Source organism: Tursiops truncatus, chromosome 2 (genome assembly GCF_011762595.2).
Source record: "Tursiops truncatus isolate mTurTru1 chromosome 2, mTurTru1.mat.Y, whole genome shotgun sequence".
In the NCBI taxonomy this organism is placed as follows: Eukaryota; Metazoa; Chordata; class Mammalia; order Artiodactyla; family Delphinidae; genus Tursiops; species Tursiops truncatus.
This window is the reverse complement of record NC_047035.1, coordinates 131,880,032-131,905,852: the sequence shown is the minus strand read 5'-3', so window position 1 is coordinate 131,905,852 and position 25,821 is coordinate 131,880,032.

Here is a 25,821-nt window from a genome sequence, read left to right as displayed (position 1 = left end):
CCACTAGAAAATTTAAAATTAAAATGACTGACAGTATGAAGTGTTGGTGAGGATGTGAAGCCACTAGGCCTCTACTGCCGGTGGGACTTTAAAATGGTACAAAGTACACTTTGTAATACTGTTTGGGAAATTGTTATCTAGTTTAATATATATCTACACTACGATCCAGGTAATTTTCCCAAGAGAAACAAAGATGGGTGTCCATTAAAAATATATTCAGAGCAGCATTAGTCATAATACCATCCAAACGGAAACAACCAGAATGCCCATCCACAAGAGAACGGATGAAAAATTGTGGTGTAATCATCTAAGGAAAGCTGCTTTATGATACGCAAACCAATGCAGAGGAACCTCAAAAACAATATGCCAAGTAAAAGAAGCCAGACACAAAACAGTACATACGGTGTGGCTCCGTTTATGATATTCTAGAACAGAAAAACTACATTATGAAGAAAGGCTTTTTCAATGTTAGGATTCATGCCTTTCTCCAATTCTGAAAAACTCTCAGAAGTTTTCTCTCCAAATATTGTCTTTCTCTCCCTTTACTCTGACCTTTTGGCGTTCCTATTGGACACATACTTGCTTAAGTTTATAAAAGGTAATAAGTCTTATAGCCTAGGCTTGGCGTAGACTTGGTCCACTCCTTCAAAGAAACATCAGTTCCCAAACAAAAACAAGCTTTCAACGATACAACAAAATAATGGAGAGGTGCTGACCCCCATGTCAGATCCCCTCACTAAGTTTCCCTTTTGTTCTCATACACCACTCCATTCCAGGGCTAGCTGAGTTTTTGACAAAGAAGCTCAATATTCTATTTCTAGTTTTGATAAGTTTGCAATTTGGACTTGAACATTGAAGTTTCTTGGTTTTATCCCCCTCTAACTAGTCCTACTCTCAAATGACAGAATAATGGCACTGCTGACATCTTCTGGCTCCTGGGACTCTCAGAACTGCCATGGGCTTGGCCACTGGTGGGTGTCCAGGCAGCCTCTCTGGCTCCCTGTCATGCAGATGGGGCCACCATGACCAAGGGCGCTGGCTACTGTTTTACAAAAGATAGCAGACGAGTGTGCATGCATGCATACACGTGCACACACACACACACACACAGCCAAAAAAAAATATGAGTAATTCTTAAAACCTAAAGAAATTTGTGTATTCCTAAACCCCTTTCAAATAAAAAAATGTGTGTGTGTGTGTGTGTGTGTGTGTGTGTGTGTGTGTGTGTGTGTGTGTCTATATAACTTCTGTGGTCAACCTCAAATTCCAAGATTAGACTTTTTTGGGTGATTAGGTGATTATAAGTTTTAAGTGTAAATGAGAAATTGGTAGTGAATTCAGTGCAAACCACAATTTCAAAGCTAGAGAAAGAGCAGGGCAATGACCTCAGTAATGACAAAGGAATATTTTCACAGTCAGTCCTCCTGGAAAGTCATCAGATTAAAACAACAAAAGGCAAACCATGCATAGAGCCCCTCTGTACCCAGCCCCCTCCACCGCTCCACTGGAGACACTGTTTAGATTTGTAAGAGCCCCTAGAAATAGAGGCTTGGATAACAAGCTAATACTAAAGACTTGTAACAGCTCTCTTCCAGAGGGGGAAAAGCCCTCATAACGAGCTGTTGACTGGATGTTTATGGCTATAAACATCCCTATAATTTGACTCTGTTACCCTATATTTGTTACCCTATAATTTGTTACCCTATAATTTGACTCCTGAAGGCCACATTCTTCCTTGGAACAGAAGCCACAGGTCAATTATCGCGGTTGGTAAGCTTTCCTTTTGGGCGTGAGTCAGGGTCAATCTTGCATGAAAGAAGGGTTTCCCTTCTGGCACTGGCTCACACTACAGTTATGGAATCATATCATGGGGTTGCAGAAAACAGTATTCTCCAGGGAGCCCCCGTGGGATCCTGTGAAGTTACCTGTGGGACGCTGTGCACTGGAAGCCATTTCCTACAGCAGCACCCAGCAGCTCCTCTCCACGGCTGTCTCTTTGAATTTCTCTTTCTCTTCCAAGATTTTGGGTTCTAGAATCATAAATCATCCCTTACTAAATCCATAGCTGTGATTATTTACTCATCCTTGGAATCAAGGACAACTCTGGCCCGAGTTACTTTTGCTTATATGTACCTCTCTCTACCTATAAGAATATGTCTCCCTCCTTCCCTCCCTCCTTCCTTTTCCCTACAATTATTGATAAACCTGTGATGTGAAAGACATTCTACAACGCTGTGTTACACTCACATCGTGCATTCAGAGTAATTTTCATAGTTTCTCTGATGTGATTCTCATGACTCCCCAGGAGGAGGAAGAATAATTTTTCTGGAAAGGGAATGTTACTCTTGGAGAGACCATAAGTTTGAGAGACATATGTGGAATTCAAATCCTTTTCCCACAAGTACTACATATACAACATGGACAGATTTTTCCATCTTTTTGAGCCTCAATTTCCACATTTGTGAGTTGCAACAGTAACACTTCCTTCATAACATTGTTTTGGAAATAGAGGAGATGCTTCAAAAAAGTGCCCTGTGCGTTGCCTGACACGTATGATTACACAGTGCCTTATTGTTATTACCATCCTTTTTAAGATTAGTCTGAATTTGATTATAATGAAACCAAGCCTCAGAGAGAGGAAGTAACAAGTGGCAGAGCCAGCACTTTATCTATGGCCTTTGGACCACCCCAGTCATCATTCATTGTCCCTCCTTATATGGGATGAGCAATGCTGCCCTCTCCTATAAGGATGGTCAGGCAGTGCTGGTGTGCCCATTGTGTCCTTTCTTCAAAACGCCTTCATGAAGAGATGCTTTTCTTTGTGTTATGAATTGGAAGGTAATTCACTTTTCGGGTCTGTGTCTTCTTCTCCAAGGCTTTTGTGACTTAAGGTGCATGAAAATGTTTTCAGTTTCCAGAGAAAACACTGGGAATATGGTGGTTCTATAGGAGGTGAGAGAACCCACAGGACAGAAGAGCCCTGCCACTGTGGGTTATCATTCTCAGGGAGGTGGGCCATGCCCCATGCTGTCTGAACAAGCAGGTTGATGAAGGACTCAGGTTTATATATACTCTCTACTGCCCCCTCTTCCTCACTTGCTTGGGGTGTATCAAAGAGATTTTACCTGGAATACCAACACTGTGGTGTTCAAAGTAACTGTACATATTTTCTCTCCTGAACAGAAGTCAGATAAATAACAAAAATGATTTATTGCAGGCTTTCTGCTTCAACGATAACAACAAATAGAAGGTAACTTCAAAGCAAAGCTGGAAACTTTATACTGCATGGTTTGAAGTTGCTCCTTTGAAATACTGCATTCAGAGGGATGGCCGGTAGTTTTCAACACTAATGATACCTACTGCATGCTAGGGCCATTTCTACCTGTGGTGTATCTACTTCAGATATCGTGTGGGAGGCAAGAAAATATCCTGTGTATTTGAAAATTCTAGAATTACCCACTGCTTGAACTAAGTTTGATGTCTTTGCAATCGAAAAGAAAATCCCTGGGTGTATAACTTTAGCACAAAAAAACGTAGAAAAACTGCTTTGGGATCTGCCTCTTTCATAACAGGCTGTAATTTGAAAGCTCATCCAATTATAGTCCTTGAGTTAGGTCATGAGGGTTTTATTTTACTCTACCTCTCCCTCTGCTCCCTCACCTTTCACACTCCCAACGCTCTCTAGCAACTTCTTTTGACTTCCTGAAACCTGTGTTAGGAAAAGGGTATTAGAGCAGTACTGAGAACTCCATGCTGTTTCAAAAAGTGATTTTTCAGGATGGCTTAGAAATTTCTAGAAAAAAAATTACATGGGGGTACATTTGGGATTTTGGATGAATCATTTCTTCCATCTTTGTAACCCTGGAAAAAAGAGTTGGAGTTTCAGTTTAGTGAAAAGATAAAGAACTGAAGAAAGAAAATTACATGGGGGTACATTTGGGATTTTGGATGAATCACTTCTTCCATCTTTGTAACCCTGGAAGAAAGACTTGGAGTTTCAGTTTAGTGAAAAGATAAAGAACTGAAGTCATGGAAATCATAATGCATCCTCATAAACATATTGTCATACTGACCATGGGTACTAAGCCAAACAAATGGGACATTTTGAGTAATATTAAATTTTTTTTCTTGTGCCAAATAATATGAGAAGAGTAATTGAGAGGACTTTGCTGAAATTCTCAGTCACTAACAAACTGCATTTATAGAAAAACATATTTACCTGTTAAAACTTTTCTTACATATTTCTTTGGATGATCTGAATAGTACTATAAAAGGCCAACTGAATAGTACTATAAAAATCAGTCAAGAAAACAGAAGAAAATCTCATATATTAGTGTGAACATAGTCATTATCATGTGGAGAATTCCCTCCAAGCTTCATGGCAGCTCAGTGGGGTAGGCATTGTTCTCAACTTATAGATGAGAAAAATGATAGACAGAAAGGAACATAAAAATGCCGATATTTATTTCTTTGTAAGTGGCAGGCTATTGAAGCAAGTTTACATCTGATTTCAGAGTTCAAGCTAATGGCCACTACACTAAATGTACCACTTCCTCAGGTAAAGACTTTTTTCTGATAAGAAATAGTAAAGCAAAATTCTCACTTGTCCAGGGCTGTAAAAAAGACCAATGTCCCAGCTTAGCAGTTAGACAGGAAGAATTCTGTCTTACTCAGTCTTTTTGTTCTATTCAATCCTTCAGCTAATTGGCGAGGCCCACCCACATTGGGGAGGGCAGTCTGTTTTACATAGTCTACTGACTCAAATGTCATTCTCATCCAGAAACGCCCTCACAGCACATCTAGAATAATGTTTCACAAATGTCTGGGCACATGATAGCTCAGTCAAGTTGACCCCTAAAATTAACCGTCAGAAGTGAATGTTAGGGACTGAATGTTTCTGCTCTCTACCCCCTCAATTCATATGGTGAAGTCCTGGCCCCCAAACTGATGGTATTAGAGATGAAGCCATTGAGAAGTACTTAGGTTTGGATGAGGTCATGAGAGTAGAGCTCTCATGGTGGGATTTTTGCACTTATAAGAAGAGACATGAGGGCATTCTCTCTCTCTCTCTCTCTCTCTCTCTCTCTCTCTCTCTCTCTCTCAGCCACTTGAGAACACAGGGAGAAGGTGGCTATCTGTAAGCCAAGAAGAGTGCCTTCACCAGAACTGGATGGTGCTGGCACCCTGATGGATTTCCAGCCTCCACAACTCTGAGAAAATCAATTTCTGATGTTCAAGCCACCCAGTCTGGGGTAGTTTGTTATGGCAGCCTGACCTAAAACACTGTATCAGTTAGGAATACATTTAGCTGCAAGGTGTAGAAAACCTGACCATGGGTCAAATAATCAAATGGGTTAATGCTTCTCATGTTGCAAGGATTCTGGAGTGAGGTGGCAGTCCAGGACTCAAGAATGAATACCAACCACCACCCCCATCCCAGGAATGCCTCCTTGAATTTTATTGGCAATACTCAAGTTACCTGAACATCCTTACCTGCAAAAGAGGCTGGGATTTGAATATTTTGCGTTATAACTTCTAGAAAAGGGGAATTTGGATATGTCTTAAGCGAGGTAACATATAATATCTGCCACAATATCAGTGAAAGAATTGGAACAAGAAGAGATAAACAAAATCTAAAATAGGTTTAAATTAAAAAGGAACATTGATTTTGTTTTTACTCCTTCCTTGCTTGATATTTGATTAGGAGAGGGTAGACTGTGAGGTAAGATTCATTTGGTCAGATATGTCCTTTCTAACAGATACTAAATTAATTGATAAATCTTTAATGAATACTTAATATCTTTATGTACCAAATCCAGTGCCTTCTATAAGATGCTCATAGCCATTCTCTTTGGCCATTTGTCTTTAATGAACAAAACCCCTTTATTCTAGTATATTTGTCAGAATATAAATTGTATTCAACTAGATTCAAAGGCTAGCTATGTTCAGTGTAGGCTAGATTTAAAAAGTGATTCTTTCATGCTACAGCCCCCGGTTTACTTTCTAAATCTAGCTCTTTCCACCAGACCCCGTCTCTCTCCACCCAATTATCTTAAACAGAAGAAATTCTTGAAAAACTTAAAAAAAATTTATTGAAGTATAGCTAATTTACAATGTTGTGTTAGCTTCTGGTGTACAACAAAGTGATTTAGGTATAATCATATATGTAATATGTATTTTTTTCCATTATGGTTTATTACAGGATATTGAATATAGTTCCCTGTGTTATACAGTAGGACCTTGTTGTTTATTCATTCTATATATAATAGTTTGCATCTGCTAATTCCAAATTCTTAATTCTTAATAAAGAAATTCTTAATTTTATCCACGTTCTATCCTCATCCTGGGATAGACCGACCTTGACCATAAAGTCCCTACTGTTGTTCCCCAGCTTCTCCTAGTTCAGGTTGAACCACACCTAGTGTGGATTGTTCACAGACAATAAACCCCAGGCTTCTGTTCCCATCTCTCCAAAGCGTTCATCAAAATTAGCCCATCTGTTTGAACAGCTCTCCAAATCTGTTCTCACAGGGACTCTGCTCTGTCTTCTATTCAAGTTAATCCTGGGAATTTCCCTGCTCTCTAACTTGTAGGTTCCCATGTGTTTCATTTTCACCCTGTTTAACTTAAAGTCAACACCCCGACACCCCGCCCCCAGCTCACTCCTTTCAAATTTACACTACATGCAGGTCCATCTGCTTGGGGAAAGTTTGGCAGGTGGGTGGGTGGCAGTGGTAAGCGAACTTCTGGAGGAAGTCTGCAATGCAGCCTTTTTTTTTTTAGTTTTTATTGGAGTATTGTTGATTTACTGTTGTGTTAGTTTCTGCTGTACAGCAAAGTGAATCAATTACACATATACATATAGCCACTCTTTTTTAGATTCTTTTCCATATGAGTCATTACAGAGTACTGAGTGGAGTTCCCTGTGCTATACAGTAGGTCGTTATTAGTCACCTATTTTATGTATAGTAGTGTGTATACATCAGTCCCAATCTTCTAGCCTTCGCACTTTGACATAACCACGACAAGTCCTGAAAGTGAAACAGATAGACAGCTCCATTTTGTAAAAAACAACTTTTTTTATGCTTGCCAGCGATTATTAACTGGGGACCAAATGTTTGCCAACAAGCCCTTTCGTAGCTCTGGCTTCGTGTTGTGTCAGCCCATGAATTCAGATGCTGGTACTTGTGATAATTTAAAGTCAAACTGGATAGAAATTCTGGTGATGGGGTCGGGGTACCTTAGCGATCCACTTTGGTAGTTATAAATCAGCTCCCAGTCACAGCACCAGTGCTTGAAATAATTCCTCCCTTCAACAAAATGTACTTGTCCTGAAGCCAATTCCATTATATCACTGCAAGGTGGCTTATTAACTAATTCAGTTCAGAACCACTTATGTAAATCAACTGATTGCAGAAGATTAGACTGTCAATGGAGAAGCCCATTTGTAAATTTATGGAGCTGTCACTGAGCATCAGTGCTTGTTAATCCTCTCTTCTCTCTACTTTGATGAGAAGAAGATACTTGTACCTTCTAGATAACGGTCCTCAAAGTGGGGTACAGGAACTTCTTGAAGCTACATGCACAACTGAGATGTTGCCATATCTGACACATTGTGGATGTTCTCAATAGATATTTGCTAAAGGAATGAGCATGTGAACAAACAGAAACTCAGTTTGTCAACAGAAAATGGGGTAGCATCATTTGGGGAAATAGAATCATGTACTTTTATAGACCTACCTCCTTTCTGTAATCCAATGCTTGAAAACATGTCACTTCTTTTAATATGTTTGTTTCTCAGTCTATCCCACACATCAGTAGTTGAAATCTACGAGGTAGACCCCACTTCAACTGGCATGGGCTGTGGTGTGTCATTACCAGAAGCTGTGATTTATATGATTAAGTCTCTTGAATGAGGAGAGGTGGAACTATGTCTTACTCCTTCTGTCTTTGCTATTCTTTGTCCCATAATGCGCTGGTTCTCCAAATGACGCATTTTTTTTCATCAGGCTGACCACACTCTATGTCCCAAGACTCTTTTGAAGGTGATGAATGAGGGAAACGCTGCACATGGATGACTGGGGCTTGAGTGCTGACCATATCAAGGACATGTGACTTACAGGGAAGCACGGCTTCTAGTACGCCAAGTCTTACCAAGGATGAAGCATAGTAGTGATACCTGGTAAGGATAGAACGGACAGTAAATAAGTCATCACATAGGAAAGCACATTGTAAAGTGCAAAGTGTTTTGTTTTGAAGAACTAATGTTATGAGTTTTATTATTATCAGCAGAAAACTTATCATTCGCAGGAACTACTGTGGATGGCCGAGGAAGGGCTTCTGGCCAGCTGTCAGAGAAGGAGGTGACTAGTTTGCAGCACAGGCTCCTTTCTGACTGATAGTCTAAGCTGAGGCTCCGCAGTGGTGGCCCTGAACTCTGCACCCATGTCTGCCCTGAATAGCAGGCACCCGCAGCTCCTTGGTAGAAAGCACGACCCAGTGTAGAAGTTCACATGGTCATAATTTTCCTACGATATCCATTTTACTTTCTGTGTCTCCTTTGCTATTTCTACATGCTGTCCTGCTACTCCAAGGCCAATTCAGTTTAACGAACATTTACTGAGGACTGAGAGAAAATCAAAAATACTTGTGACCTAAATACTACTACTAAGTTGCTTTTCTATTCTGGTGGGAGGGGGCGTGTGAATAAATCACAGTTTTATTTATAACAGAAAAAGGTAGAAAAAGGCAAGGATGATAAGAGCAAAGTTATAAACAAATAACTTTAGAGGAGGGAATAATTATTTTTAGCTTGAGGTTTCAAGGAGATGGTGGAAGATTTTAGAAGTAGGCATTGAAAAGTGAGCGCTCTTTTGTCAGGCTGAGCTGAGAGGGAATAGCATTAGGGGCTGTGGGAACATCATGAACAAAGACATAAAATAGGGAATACTTACCTGAAGCCTGGGAAGGGTAGTTTGATAGTGGAGTATATTTGGAAAATATACTGAACAGAGATTGATACAAGACTATAAATGGTATTCAATGCAATTTACTGAAATTCAGATTTGATTTGGCTGGAAATAATTTAGATAGTACAAATAAAATTAAAAATGCAGCTATTCTTCCAGCCTGGTGCAATGACAGTATTTCGGCATGTTTCTTTCTAATCTTTTTCTCCTTATATATTTATCTTTTACACAGCATATTGACAGATTACTCTTCTTCCCTTACCTAATGCTTTTCAGTAAGTATTATTAAAAGTTGCTCCAGGGCTTCCCTGGTGGCGCAGTGGTTGAGAGTCCGCCTGCCGATACAGGGGACATGGGTTCGTGCCCCGGTCCGGGAAGATCCCACATGCCGTGGAGCGGCTGGGCCCGTGAGCCATGGCCGCTGAGCCTGCGCGTCCGGAGCCTGTGCTCCGCAACGGGAGAAACCACAACAGCGAGAGGCCCGCGTACCGCAAAAAAAAAAAGTTGCTCCATCATCTTCATAATCAGCTTATTTATATAAAAGTCCATCTAATATTGAATACATGGAACAGGTTCAGTGTTCCCAAAGTGAGGACTTGTCAAGGCTGGAGATGCAATTTTTCTGAAGGAGTCAGTCATTCTGACTTTCCCTGGTAAATAGGGAAATAGGTGCTCATGAGTTCAGATTACTTTTATTAGAAATTATATCACAGGGACATCTAAGAAATGAGTGTCAACTTCCTGATGGGCACTGCAATGGTACTTGTTTTGTCAGGTTTTATCTACCTCTCTGCGATCTCTGAAATGTTCTGTCTTCTGCTGCATTCTGAGATGCTGCCTAAGGCTTCCTTGTTGGGAAAGCTAAACATTTACCTGAAAAAGGACAGATGGGATGGCTGGAGAGACCATGTAGCTGCACCAGGAAATCAAACTTTCTGGAAAATAACCTAACTATATACAATCTACTTCAAAAAATCATTGCATGGATTATGAAATGTTTTCTTAGATATGACACCAGAAACACAAGCAACAAAGAAAAATATAGATAAATTGGGCATCATCAAAATCACAAACTTTTGTGTTTCAAAGGATATCATCAAGAAGGTGAAAAGGTTGCATACAGAATGGAGGAGAGTATTTGCAAATACATATCTGATAAGGGACTTATCTAGAACATGTAAAGAGTTCTTACAACTCAGTCATAAAAAGTCAAATAACCCAATTAAAGAATGGGAAAGCTCTTAATAGATACCTCCAAAGAAGGTATAAGAATGGCCAACAAGGACATGAAAAAATGCTGAACATCATCAGCCATCAGGGAAACGCAAATCAAAACCACAACGAAATACTACTTCACAACCACTAGGATGAGTATAATTTTTTAAAAGGCAGATGATAACATATCTTTGTTGGAATGTAGAGAAACTAGGAATTTCTAATTCTTAATTAGAAATCAGACACTGCTGATGGGAATATAAAATGGTGCAACCAGTGTGGAAAACAGATTGACCATTCCTGAAAATGTTAAATATAGAGTTACCACATGACCTGAAAATTCCACTCCTAGAGGAATGATACCCAAAATAAATGAAAACATATGTTCACACAAAAACCTGTACATGAATGTTTATAGCAACATTATTCATAATATCCAAAATAGGAAATAACCCAAATGTCCATCAACTGAGGAAGTGATTAACAAAATGTGACACATCCCTATAATGATATATTATTTAGCAATAAAAAGAAACAAAATACTGATGCACGCTACAACATGAATGAACCTTGAATACGTTACACTAAGTGAAAGACGCCAGTCATAAAGGATCACATATTATAAGATTCCATTTATACAAAATGCCTAGAATAGCAAATGTATGGAGACAGAAAGTAGATTAGTGATTGCAGGGCTGGGAGGGTGGGACTCAGATGTGACAGCTAAGGGATGCAGGTTTTCTGTTTTGGAGTGATGAAATATTCTAATGAGATGATGATTGCCCAACTCTGCATATATTAAAAGTCACTGAATATCAATAAAGCTGTTAAAAATCAAGGCAGAATAGGTATACTATAGTTTATGCAAAATAGCCCCTTCTTGTTGAACAATTCCTCTTACTATACATACTATAGAATAAGCTTTTCCACTATTTTGTGTTGTTTCCTTAAGATAGACTACCAGGGAAGGAACTACTTTCATGGGCATTTTTATGACTATAAAGTCATATTGATAAATCTCTTGGCACTACAGTATCACCTCAAATTACAATTCTGCCCATAATGAATCTCTTATTCACCAGAATTGCATATAATTATCTTTTAAAAATTATTTGTTAATTTAATAGGTGTTTTGCCATTCATTTCTTTGATTACTAAAGTGGATCAATTTCTAAATTTTTTGATAGTTGTAATTCTTTGTTGTGAAAAATCTCATTGTGTCTCTCAGAGCCTAGTCACTTTTCTCATTACATTACAAAAATATTTCTGTAAATTAATGCATAAAAGCACATTTGCTATGAATTCTTTTCCAATTCTATCCTTTTATTTTGTGATGTAAACATTAAAAATTTTTGCATCCGACATCTGTCCATCTCTTCTCTTACGATTTCTTCCTTTTCTTCTAGAATAGAAAATTCTCCCTATCCTTCAGAGTTCTGATGTATATCACATACAGTTTTCTTTTTTTAAATATGGTTTTAAATTTTATCTGTAACTTTCACATTTAATAAATACTGAGTGGACTTCCCTGGCAGTCCAGTAGTTAAGACTCTGAGCTTCCAATGCAGGGGCTGCAGGTTCAATCCCCGGTAGGGGAACTAAGATCCCACATGCCATGAGACACAGCTAAATAAATAAATAAGTAAATAAATAAATGAATAAATAAATATTGAGTGTCAACTATGTGCTTGGTAGAGTGCTGTATTTATTTTGGTTCAAGGTATGATATGAAAGTCTATTTTTCCAAATCATTATCAGACTCTAAATCTCTTATTGAGTAAATGTGTGCATGCATGTATGTGGGTATAAATTGTTAACCATTTCTCTACATTACTAAGTGACTCTTCTGTTTAGTTTCCCCATATGCCTAGCTGGTGCCAGTATGAAACCATTTTTGTACTGTTCCTCTGTAATATGCATTGCTATCTGATAAGATTGCTCCTCCTTCTTCAAATATTTAAAAAATTATATTTAGACATTTTTTTTTCTGGTGACATTTACAGCAATTTTTCCAAGTGAAAAAACAGGTTGGGGTTTCGATTAGACTTATATGAAATATAAATTGATTTGGGAAAATTGTACTTTTAAAATGTTGTCTCCCATCTCAGATCATGATGTTCTTTTTCATTTATTCAAGTCTTTATTTATGTCTTTCAGTAAAATATTGCTGAGTTATTTTCTCATTAAAGCTATTTCTTATAATTGCATATTTCCATGGACATTGTGAAAGGAGATTTTTTTCATTATATCTTCAGCCACACTATGAGAATTGGGGGGTATGTATGTGTGTGTATATGTGTGTGTGTGTGTGTGTGTGTGTGCTTTATTTTCTACCAGACTACCTATCAAACTTTTATTAATTAAAATAGTTTCTTAGCTTATTCTCTTGAGTTATCTAACTATGAAATTATACTGCCAGAAATTTTTTATCACTTATTTTTCAATATTTCTAACCCTTACTGCTATCTCATTTTTGCTTTCAGTGAATAGAATTTCTAGAATATTAATAATAGTGAAACTGAACAAATTTATTTTATCATGAATATGGCTTTTAGATAGAAACAGATGGCCTTTATTGTGGTAAAGCAGTTTTCCTCTACTCCTGTATTTTAGTACTTTATAAAAGGACGTAATCTTTTTTGAGCATTTTTGTTCTTTAATCCACTTATGCTAAATACTATGTATCCTTAGACCATATTTTTCTTCTTTAATCTACTTCTGACAAATATTATATTAATAGATGTTCTTATCTATTTATAGCACTTTTGCCTGAAAAGAAAAAACAAAACTTGGAGATACTGCATGTTGGTAAAAGAGTTTTGTCTCATACCAAGTAACCATAGAAGTGTCACTGATGTTTGGGTGTGTGTTCCTAGGTCCAGCTTCTCATCAGGGCTTCCATATTGAAAATAAATTTGTGGTTTTCAACTCTAACTAGAGTAAGGAACTCCTTTTGCGGAAACTATGGACCAGGGGTCTACCTCAGAGTCAGCAAGCCTTGCCTTGTGATATTGGTTCCAGTTCATTTTGGACCTTTGAGGGCAGCCAGTATTACTCTTCTTTCTTCCTCCAATCCTGGAAATTAGCTTGGAGAACAGAAAGAATTGGGGGAGTTTCTTGGCTTTGCTGTAAATTGTTACCCTGGTGATCTAATCCAACTGGCATGATTTTCCAGACTGAGCTCCATGTCATTTTGTAGAATGGAATTATTAACACACAACTAAAGGGTTTGGGTGTTTTCCTTTTCTCTTTCTCCCTGGTGTGTAACAATCCATATTCTCTTTTGTCCATTTCAGTATTGTTGGACAATTGTCTGCTAAGAAGGCAGGATTGGTGGCCACAAGACCACATAACATTCCAAGTGCTGAAAGCTACAGGATTTCACAAATCTCCATTGCCATCCCTGATACAGTTCAGTGGTGCTCTTTCAACCGTGGCTGGATTTCAGAATCCCCGGGGATCCTCTCAAACCAGGCTAATGCCTGGTCCCACCGTGCACCCATTAAATCAGTGTGGTGTCTACCACTCCATCCAGAGATGGCCACATGTAGTGAGGTCTCAACCAGGGCCTCCAATGCTTGCTTGGTGGCTCCACAGGAGCTGTCTTTCCAGGGAAGCCAGTCATCTCCCTGCTAGTTCTTTCTCTTCCCTTCTCAGGATAACTGTAACTTCTTCAGGTCCTACCTTTCAGTCGTGTGTTAGTTGACTTGTTTGATTCGTTGCCTTGGGGGCAGAGGGTTGAGTTAGCCATTCTCCTCAATTCATGGCACACTGTTATTGTGGTTAATGTTCATCCCTCCTCCCTCCTTACCCTTTTCTCCACATTTCCTTAGTTTTTACCTAATGTCCCCTTTCTGTTCCAGGATCCCATCTAGGATATCAGGTTATATTTATTCATCATATTTCCTTTGGATCCTCTTGGCTGTGGTTGTTTCTCAGACCTTCCTTGTTTTTGAAGATTTTGACAGCGTTGAAGATGACTGGTCAGGTGTATTTTGCAGACTGTCTTCAGTTGGGATTGGTCTGATATTCTTCTCATGATTAGACCTTGGTTATGAGTTCTAGGGAGGAAGACCACAGAGGTAGAGTCATTTTCATCACATGATGTCAAGGGTGAATACTACCAACATGACTTGTCACTGTTGATGCTGATTTGGATCACCTGGCTGAGGTCACGTTTGTCAGATTTCCCCCCGTGAAGTTATGTTTTTCCTTTTTTCCACACTGTTGTCTGTGGCAGAATGTCACTGAATAGAAAGTTGTACTCCACCTTCTTGAGGGTGGACCATATGTATAAACTATTTGAAATTCTTTTCGGGGGAGATTATCTCTTCTCCCTAACCTTATTTATGTATTTAATCATTTATTTATGTCAGTATAAACTCATGAATATTTATTTTATACTTTGGGTTATAATCCAATACTACTTAATTTCTTTTGTTGCTCAAATGAAGTTTCAACTCTGGCCTCTGATAATGCTCCCTTGGCTTCTGTGTCCTTTTGACATACTATGTCTCTCTCTCTCTCTCTCTTTTCTTTTTAAAACCATATTCTTCCTTTCTGTCACTGTAAGATGCTCCAGAATTTTCTTGAGAGTTTCTTGCCCCACTCTTAGAATCAGCCATTTCTCCAAGGATCCTTGTTTTGTTTTGTTTTTTACTGAAAATATCATTAAAAACCAAGATCTTGGCACTAGGTGTGCTTGCTGTTACTGGGATACTATTCCTTCAGGCTCCCTCAGCTGTCAGAACAAGGAAATATATGTGTGTGTATACACATAGCTATATGTAACCGTCTGTGTCTCTATTAAGCTAAATATGGGTTTATACTAATATCTCCAACTATAATCTGTTATCACATGGATCATTCACACCTCCTTCTCTTGCTTATCCGTCAACTTTTACTCAACAGTGAGAAACTTGCCCCTCCACCCGCTTATTTAACTGCCCTAATCCAATATACATGTATAACAGTATCAGAATTATTAACACCTACCCCCATAGAAAATAACTCTATCAACTAGAATACTTGCTTGTGTATAGTTTCTGTTGCCTTTACTCTTACAGATTTTACTGAATTCCAAAGTTACTTAGATCACGACCTTTTTCTCCCACCCCCTTCAGTGAGCTTGTTTCATACATTTGTAATGCAGTTAGATTCATTTGTCCCAATCTGCATTCCATTCTGGGATCCCCTGACCTCCCAAATGATTTTCCAACTTTATGTATACTATGATTCACTGTGCTGTAAAGTTCTATGAGTTTTTGACAAATGTATAGTGTCTCTCTCAGAGACAACCGCACTTGGAATATTGTTTTACAATAAAAATTTAATATATGTTCATCTTCACTTAAAAGTTTGTTATTCTGGATTCATATATGATTTCCCTTATAAAGAATAATAATGTACTTTTTAAATTTAACAAGCCCATATATAGCGCTTACCATGTCCCAGGCACTATTTTAAGTGCTTTATAAGTATTCATTTATTTAATCCTCTTAACTTTCCTATGAGATAGGTGCTATTATTATGCTTATATAACAGATAAGGAAACTGAGGCAAAGAAAGGTTAAATAACTTGTCAAGATCACACAGCTGGAATGTGTTTATCATCCAAGGCAAACACAGCAAACATGGCCTTTTGATTAGATGTTCATGTCACATTGGTGATTGGCTGAATCTGAATGGATCTCAGAGGCTTCCTGCATGTAAAACTCATAGCAAAGTTGTGCTTTGTGGTAGAGGGCTACAGGTATACAGCAAGCAGGAGTCAAGAAAAACACTTTGAACAGCTTCCTTCAGCAGTTGTAAAATTGATGAAATAGAATAATTTATGGTTGCTTTACTGAATAATTTACCAATCAAATCATTCAGCAAAGCAGTAAGATGTGAAATGGGAAAACAAGGGAGACATGAATTTGGACCAGGGAAGGATCAATAAGACCCAGCAAGGCTGAACATTGCCTACCAGGGTCAGGCATGTTGAAGGAAGGCAGGTCTCTCTGGCCTTACTTCTGATTTCAGGAGGCAAAATAACGGTAGCCTGGCCAGCTTGCTGCTTCCCACACTGAGTGCTGCTGGAGAGCCTGCATCCGCTTTCAGTGGACTCTTGAGCGTGTCTTTTTCTTGCTTGTCTATTCTTTCTGCATGAATGACTAACATCATCGACTAGGGCATGGAGCAGACCTTGGTATCAGGATTCCTATCTCAGATTCCACTAGATCCTTGTTGAAAATTTCAGTGATGTTTGCAAAATTGGATCATAAAAATGATCACTTGAGAAATGCTTTGCAATTGATAAAGTAATTTGCATGTTGTCTCATTTAGTTTAATCCGTACAACTACTGTTAAGGTCAAGTCACGATCTGTACCTCATAGGTGAGGACCAGTACACAAGGAGGGTAAGCTCTCCTGCTCAGTCTCCACAGTTCAGACTTCTGATTCTAAATCCCCCTTTCTTTCCACTGTTCTCCAGTTGCCTTTGTCTCATATGACACAGAGAAAGAAAACTCAGATCCAAAGTCAAAGAGCTGGCTCTCTGTGATAACTACTCCATTAATTTTAGTCATTTCTGCATTCTTTATCCCATCTATTATCCCACATAGACATTTGTGTAATATCACTTGGGAATCAAAGACATTTTCCTTCTAGTATAACTTCAAGATTAAACGGCCGTTTTGAATGCTCTTTTTTCTAATCTTGTTTAGTGCCTGTACCACAAGCACTTTTGCTACTCTCCAGGCTTTTTCAGTAACTTATCATAATTAACTGAGAAGAAACCAGAGTGACCGGGCAAAGAGAAATGATGCCAGATTTAGTATCAACTCAGACAAATAAATAGAATGAACAGAATTTTCTGGAATGGTCTTGCAGATAGTATCATAGTTTTGTTTAGAGACTCTCTAGAGAATTGTACTAAGGAAATAGTCCAGCCTACTTTTCCATTTCTCACAGTTGAGATTCCAGATGATTTCTATACAATAACTGTAATTACATTTACAAGTCAAAAGTGCTTGAGTCAGGATCTGAGTGGTGGTTAGACATCCCCAAACTTCCTTGGAATCATTATGGCATGTGCTGAGAGCTAGAATTTCTAGTGTCTTTTTACCTAAATAAATGGGCTATGAGTAAATACATCAGTTTTCTTTGCCAATTTTAGCAGCTGAATAGCGTTCACCTCCAGTTGCTCTGTGTGTTGTAGCAATATCTGAACATCATAAAATTCCCTATCAGTGTGCTATGGTTAGTTCACTTATATTGCAAAGACCATCTATCTGGATTTTAAACAAATTGGTTTGAGACCAATAACTTTGAGATATTAAAATTGAGAAGCTAAAGAATAATCTAATGGGATACATTAGAAAGAGAGATTTCGTTCTAAGATAACTGGGCCCACTGCGCAAATTATGGGCCATGATTTGCTCATAGTTTCAACTAATGAGATTAGTGTTGAAGAGGAGAACTCTGATTTCTGTTACTCATGTACAGAATTCTGCTAACCAAAGTTCCAGCAATTGTCAGAGGTCAGACCCATCATGAGCCATTTTTTCTTTTGGGGTTTTCATGGATAACTGGCCATTATTATCAACCCACTGCCTTTAACTTTTGCTCCAAAGATGAGAGCATAGCAAAGAAAAAGTTGTTCATAATTGTTTCCATTGCTTACTTGAAACACCATAGATGAGGCAGCAGTTCTGTGTGTTTTACATCCTTTCCCATCACTGCCGGGCAGTTAATATCTGTCTATTAAAATTCCTAGAAATTAAAAAGTTTGGAAGGGAAGTAGGAAGATTGCTTGTTTTCTTTTAGGATAAGAGATTCTTAGGAAGTTATTCTCTCAATCTCTCAGATTGTCAAAATCCCTAATTTCTGTAAAGCACTGTTTTATTGTAAACTACATTGTGAGAAATTAAACTCAGAAGACTGAATTATTACAACAACAAGAAAATAGCTTCCTCCCAATACCTTCTTTTTGTTGCTATTAATTAACTTTTAGTAAGATTTTTAATTCAAATTTTAGAAGGAATGTCTGAGTACATTTTTCTGAAATATTGAGTACTATAAGAACTCGAAAAGGTAAAAGACCTCTTTTTCTCTCAGTCTAGGCTAGCTTATGTCATAGTAAAATCCAAGTCTTTTTAATCTTCTATTTTTAAAATTAATTTATTTTTTTTATGTGGGATCTTATTTCCCTGACCAGGGATTGAACTTGGGACCAGAGGAAGCACTGAGTCCTAACCACTGGACCACCAGGGAATTCCCAGCCCAAGGCTTACTGGTATATAAATCAAAGGTGCATTTCTCCCTTATGTTACATATCCACTGTGCGCTGGCTGAGGGTTCTGCTCTATTCTTGCTCAGGCATCAGGAGTATCAGAGCTGCTGCTGACAGTCATGATATCAGAAGGAAAGAGGGCATGGGTTTTAAAGCTTTTACCCGAAAAGAACACAAGGACATTTCACTGTCCAAAGCAAGTCACATGATCGTACCTAACTTCAAGCAGGGGTGGGGGGGTGAGGCGGGATGGTATAATGCACCGATACCCTACACAGTATTTGCTAGATAGCACTAATGACTTTTTTATGTTTGTTTGTTTTTTTGCGGTAAGTGGGCCCCACACCGCTGCGGCCCCTCCCGTTGCGGAGCACAGGCCCCGGACGCGCAAGCTCAGCGGCCACGGCCCACTGGCCACGGGCCCAGCCGCTCCGCGGCACGTGGGACCCTCCTCGACCGGGGCACGAACCCGTGTCCCCTGCAACGGCAGGCAGACTTCCCAACCACTGCGCAACCAGGGAAGCCCACTAATGACCATTGTATTGACTTTAATACTTGTAACGGCAGCTCTCCTTTCTCTATCTATAGGTTTGTTTGCTCTTGAACCCATACAACATTGTTTCAATTACTAGGACTTTTTGGCACTGTCTACCACCTGATGAAGCAAGGCCCTTTTCATCATTTTAAAATGTTGGGGAGATACTTGAATATGATACAAATTAGAATAATTTTCTTAGATTACATAAAAATAATCTTTTGAGAATCATGATTGAGATTGCTTTAAATTTATAGATTAATTTAAGGAGAATTGATATTTTTCTAAAATTGGATCTTCAAAAACAGGAGGTCTCTGCACTTTTTTTGTTCTTATTTAGGTACAAAAGTGAATTTGTAGTATCTATGACTATAAATTTCCCTGTAATTTAGCTTGGTGAGCATTTGTACTAGCATTGTATTCTAAATATTTCTTAATTTCCTTTTTCAACAGGAGTTATTTTGTTACTAAGTTACTGAACATGGAGGATCTTTTTAGTTCTCATTTTGTTATTTTAACAATTTTTATTGAATAAGATCAGAGAACAGCATATATGATATCTATTCTTTTGAATTATCTGAGGCTTCTGTTTCTGACTTATTACATGTTCTGTTTCTGCTACTGATCTATATATGCTCAAGAAGACATGTGCTGTCTGTTTCTTTACTATTATTCATAGTATTTTTCAGCTCTTTGAAGTTTCTTATTTTTCTTCTACTTGTTTGAAGAGGGGTGAGTTAAAATCTCTACCTACATCTGGTAATTTATTTACCCCTCTACTTTTGTAATTTATTGATTTTTATATTTTGAGACTATTTTGTTAGTAACATATCTGAAAAAGTAGATTTTAAAGCAAACATGTGATCTTCTGGCTCTATTTTTTCCTTAATAATATTACATATTTATTGATCACTTGTATTTGTCTTAAAATCTAGGGTTTTTTTTTTTTTTTTTTTTTTTTTTGCTTCTTCAGATATTAGGAAAGGGACTTCAGGTCCTTTTTGCTTTAGATTTGCCCAGTATACTTTTTGATAGCCCTTTTTTTTGAATCTGTGTGTTTTCTGTTTGGAGTGTGTCTCCTCTAGATGGTAATTTTTCAACCTTGTTTTTGTTATCTAATTCAAGAGTGTCTGTAACTGGTGAGTTTAACCTATTTACATTTATTGTAAATTGTATTAGGGTTTATTTCTGTCATTTTATCTTATACCCTCCATTTATTGTACACTCTTCCTTCTTTCTCTCCATATACATATATGTTTCTATTGAATAGATTTTATTTTCTTTTACTGGTTTAAAAATTGTATATATTTGTGAAAATGGATAAAGGAAATCTGATTTAAAATGGAGTTGGGAGTCATGAAGGGAGAGCTCTCACATATGTACCACTCATCTCAACTTACACAGGCAGTAGGAAGAAAGGAGATTTCAGCATTCCTTAGTAACAGGAAACTGCCCATCACCTTCAACCAATGTGAAACCATCAAAACCCTGAACTCTCATCCTCCAGTGAACTTTTGTTCAAAATAAGTCCCCCCAATTTCCTCCCAGAAACTAATAAAAGCTAATCTTTCCTTTGTTTCCTCAGACTTGCCATGGTTTGCCATAGTTTGCTTGTCTCAAATTGCAATTCATCTACAATTCCTGAATAAACTCACCTTTGCTTAATAAATAATTGCTGTTCATTTTGTTTAAGGTTGACACATTTTTGTTCTTATGATGGTTGTCTCTAAGACCAATCTAAGACTAATATCATGTATTTTTAGCCCAGGATTTTTCTAAAATTAGGGATTTTATAGGTCTATGGAATGTACTGAGGGCCTTTTAATCTTTTTTAAAATATAATCTGTTAGCTTATATAATATTGGAAGTATCCCTTCTTTGCAGGTTTTATAAAATTTTTATTAAAACTCTGATCTTAGTGTTATTTTTCAGGAGAATTTCAATTACAATTTTACTTTAAAAATATGATTGTTGGGAATTCCCTGGCAGTCCAGTGGTTAGGACTCTGCACTTTCACTGCCAAGGGCCCAGGTTCAATCCATGGCTGGGGAATTAAGATCCTGCAAGCCGCATGGTCAAACAAACAAACAAACAAAGAAACAAATAAAAATATGATTGTAAGTCTACTCATGTTTTCTAGTATCCTGAATCAGTATGATATAATATATATACCCTAGGAAATAGATGATTTTATTTAGATTTTAAATTTATTGTTAGAATGTTGGAAAAAGGACCTGGAGTAAGGACCTGGAGTCCCATTCCTAATATCTAAAGAAACAAAAAAAAAACCCTACTATTTTCACATAATTAAAAAGGTCTTCAGATTTTTTTGTATGTACAGTATTTTTCTCACATTCAGTGTTATTACTTGGATCATTTTTACTAAACACATATGCCAAAGATTTATTCATATTTTTGGAGGGAAGTTCTTTTCAAAGAATTAGCTCTTGGTTTTATTAACCCAGTATTTGCTTGTTTCCTATATCAAGTTAAATTTTTAATAATTATTAATTTATTTCTTTTACTTTCTTTGGGTTCATTTTACTGTTTATTTTTTAGCTACTGGTGTTTAATATGTAATTCTTATTTTAGTCTTACTTGTTTTATAAGCACATTACTCATTACTTTGAATAACATTTTGGCCACATGAGACAAGTTGATAAATGCAATGTTTTCCCTGTCATTCATTTTTAAATGGGTTATTTTAGTCCTGTCATCCTCTTTTACCAAAGAGCATATTGAAAGTTGCTTTCATTTGCTTGTTTCTAATTTCTAAATGACTTGATAAATTTTTGGTTATCCCATTTTATTATTAATTTGGATCCAGTAAATGCAGCTTTTTGGCCCTTTTGAGATTCTTCTTTGTGCCCTAATAGTCAGGATTCTGGAATGTTCATATTATTATAAAACAAGCGTGTTTTGTGTATTAGGTACAGAGCTTTATAAACAATTCTGTCTCATGCACGCACATGTGCACAGATGCACACACACCTATACACACACTTTTAGATTAAGCTTCTTTATTGAGTTATTAAACTCTTTTATAATTCAACTAATTTTAATCTATTTTTACTGAGGGAAGAATTTTCAAATCCAGATCTGTCAATTTCTTTTTTTTTCAAAAAATTTTGCATAAATATTTTGATTCTATGTTGTTAATTACATAATGTTCATGAATATTATAACATAACTTTGATTTCACTTTTTTATTATCACAAAATATATCTCTTTGTCCTAGTTTTTGCTGTGAACTTTGTATCATTTTTGTCCCATATGAAGTTTTGCCATGTCTATTTTCTTTTTTTCTTCAATTTTACTTCGTTCATCCTTTCCCATCTTTATAAATTTTTAACCTTTGTGTGTCATTCTATTTTAGATATCATGCTCATTAATAACAAAATACTGGATTTTTTATTTATTCCTTTTAAAATCTTATTCTGGCACTATTTTTCCTCTCCTCTGGGTTGTGGTTCCTTCCATGGTTCAGGATGTTGCAGAGAGATAGAAGTTAACACCAAGATGTTGAACAAAGTGCTGCCCTGACTGGGATTCACTGACCAGTGGTGCTTCGAGGATATGCTGGGGCTGGAGGAGGAAAAAAGTATCTTATTCTGATAGTCACCTTTTAATAAGGAAATTTAACCCATTTACATTTATTAACACTGGCTCATATTTTATGCATTTTTCTATATGATGTATTATTGTTTCCTTTCCCCCCTTTATTGGCCTTTGTGTGTGTGTGTGTGTGTGTGTGTGTGTGTGTGTGTATGCATGTATATGGTGGAATTGAATGAGTTTTCTTAGTCCAGCTTTTTCATCTGGTTTGGAATTATGGTTCAATACCTATTTTGAGTACTTGATATGTTTAAATGTTTAGTGCATATTTTAAAACTCATATTTTCTATAATCATTTAAAGTTAGTCATTGTATTTTTCTCTGACCACTGAAAGAAATTTAGGATACCATCTCTCTTATTCTCCTTATCATGTCATAATTATTATATTTTCATTAATTTATAAAGATTATACATCAACTGTTGTTTAGGAATAACCATAATTTATTTTTTGGGTGACCCATCATATTCCATATCATGTAATTAATTTTTCTGCAGTGTAACCTTGAATGATTTACAGAATGTTTGGTTTAATAGGACATCTGTATTCTTGCATCACCAAAATATTTTTTTCTTTTATATATATATATAATAGATAGAGAAAAAAATCTATCTATATATATAGATAATAGATGTTTTTTTTTGCCCTTGCACTAATATGTTAGTTTTACTGTGCATAGAATTCTAGAGTCCAACAGTTTAGCCTTGAAACTTCAAATATTGCTTCTGATTTTGTAATAATTATTTAGTGATGCTGATGAAAAGCCAAGTGTAGATTTTTTTTTAAAAGGGGCCTCTGTCCATTTCTTTGAAAATTTTATGCTTTTGTAGCTATCCACAGAATTCCAAAATTTTACTAGGGTATGTTTTATATGAGTCATTTATGAATTTTGTTGTTCAGTGCGCTTTTCACTATGAAGAACCATGACTTCACATCAAGGATGTTTTATTTCTCTTGTATTAATTGATTAATTAATCTCTTTGTTTCATGTCTCTATGCTTTTGACCTCTTACTAAATGGAATTGTGCTTTCTAGATTAATCCTCCAATATTTAACATAGTGCCTTTAATGTATTAAGTATATTATAAAATCACTTAAATAAAAAATGCCTCCAGCAAAGAACAGAATGCCTAATTCTTGATGGGTTCATTTATTAAGAGTTCACAGCACACTACGTATACCTTGGAGACAGAGCTAAATTATGATATGATAGTTGGAAAAATATTTTATGTAAAAGTAATGGCTTCAGTTAAGGTGTGGAGCTAGACAGGCACAAGAGAGGTTCAAGCAGCAGAAATAGCTTTGCTGGAATAAAGGGTATGGGATGAGAAGTAGTAAGTACGAAGCTGGAAAAATGAGTGTCAGAATGTAGAGGGTTTTGAACAGTAATTAAAGAAATGTATGTGCTTCATAAAGTGGTCAGTGAGAAGCCACAGGAGGGACACCATTCATGTGACATTACAGGAAGTTTAATGTGACTGAATCATAGGGGTGACTGGATTTGGAAGAGAAATGTTAAAGGGAGATCAGATAGGAGGTTCTGAAGTTGTCCTGATGAGAAGTGATAGAGGCCAGAACCAGGGCAATGGCATTAATCATTAAAAGAGAGAATGACTATGAGAGACACGAAGGAAGAGAAAAAAAGAGTTAATGTCACCTGTGGCTGCAGGCAGGTTAACACAAGGAAAAGTCAGAGCTTCAGAGAATTAGAGGCAGTCAAAAAGAGGACTTCATTTTGGTAGAAAGATGATCCCAACTTTAGCTGTATTGAGGTTCTGGTTCTTGTAGACTGTCCACCAGGGGAAATCCAATAGGCAGACAGAAATAGGGTATTAGTTATCATGGGAGAGGAATAACCCTTGATAATGGTGTGAAGGATGCTGATGGCCTTATAAGGTATAGTTTTTCCTCAGGGGGCTTAAAATCTATTTGTGAGGTCAAGGTAACACTTTATAAGCAACAACAATAAAAAGAATGTAAGTTAGGGCTAAATTGCACATGGCACATTTTCTTTGTTGTAAGAATTTAGGGGAAAAGAGAAAGACTTCTAAGGGACATGGAGGACTTGAGCTGGCTTTGCATGGGTGGAAAGTGTTTAGTCAGGTGCAAGGGCAGGGAAGATTGACACATTCTAAAGAATTAATATATATCCATGTGATATGGTCACTATGAGTAAAAGTCTTGATAACTAATTAGTCCTGCTGAAGGACAGGCATGGGGTTCCCATGTACTTCTGGATTTCTGTACTCTGTGCCCCAGTTTGCTGTTGCATGTACTGTCATCCACACTAAATCTGAAGTAGGTCGGTGTCTCCTTAGGACTGTAGCTGGCACAGGTAGCTAGTGTAATGACAGATGCAAGCTGTGGAACTGGAGGGATTTATGCCCTTGTAAACAAGATGGTACTTCATCCATTGGAAGGCAATGCAAGGTAAGATTTCACAGTCTTTAGGAGATTTTGTTTCCCAGGAAAACTTAACATAAATTATGCAGCTGTACTCCCTCATGCCTGGCATCAACAGACCAAAGAATGGACTGTAACCTCACCTAATTTTTCCCACAGTATTCTCTGCTCTCTAGGAAGATGGCAGTGTGTGTGTGTGTGTGTGTGTGTGTGTGTGTGTGAGTGAATGAGATGTGGCATTTACTAAGAGTTCTACAGAGCAACTTTGGGGGGCCGGTTTTTTCCGGGCATTCTCACGGATTCCGGTGTGAAATATTTGGCCTAATGTTCCCCAGCCCCAGCTTCCTCTGGCGATCCTGTAAGGGGATATTCTGGAACCACTTATTCTGCAGCTGGAGAATTGCCCGCCTCTGCCTGGACAGTTCCTGCTCCTCTTTCATGGCTCGGCTCAAGTGTCATGACTTCAAGGGAGCTTCAGCTCTCTGTCCCTCCTTGCCCCAACCCAGGCTCTGCTCAGTACACATCCATTCTGTTCCTTTAGCTGCATTTAAAGCACTGACCTCTCTGTCTATTAATGGTTGGTTGAATTGTCTGTGGGCTTTGAACTTCTTGAATGTGTGAGGCCTGGTAGGGTCATCTCTGAACACCATTCTAAGACTCATACTTGGCCACTGCAGGCTCTCTACAAAGGCTTGCTGAGTGGATGGATGAATGAATGGATAGCATTTAAGTGTGGGCTCTGATATATCTTGTGCCCACATTTTGTTTGTATCCACATTCTTGAATAAGCTGACTATTGTTACTCTGTGA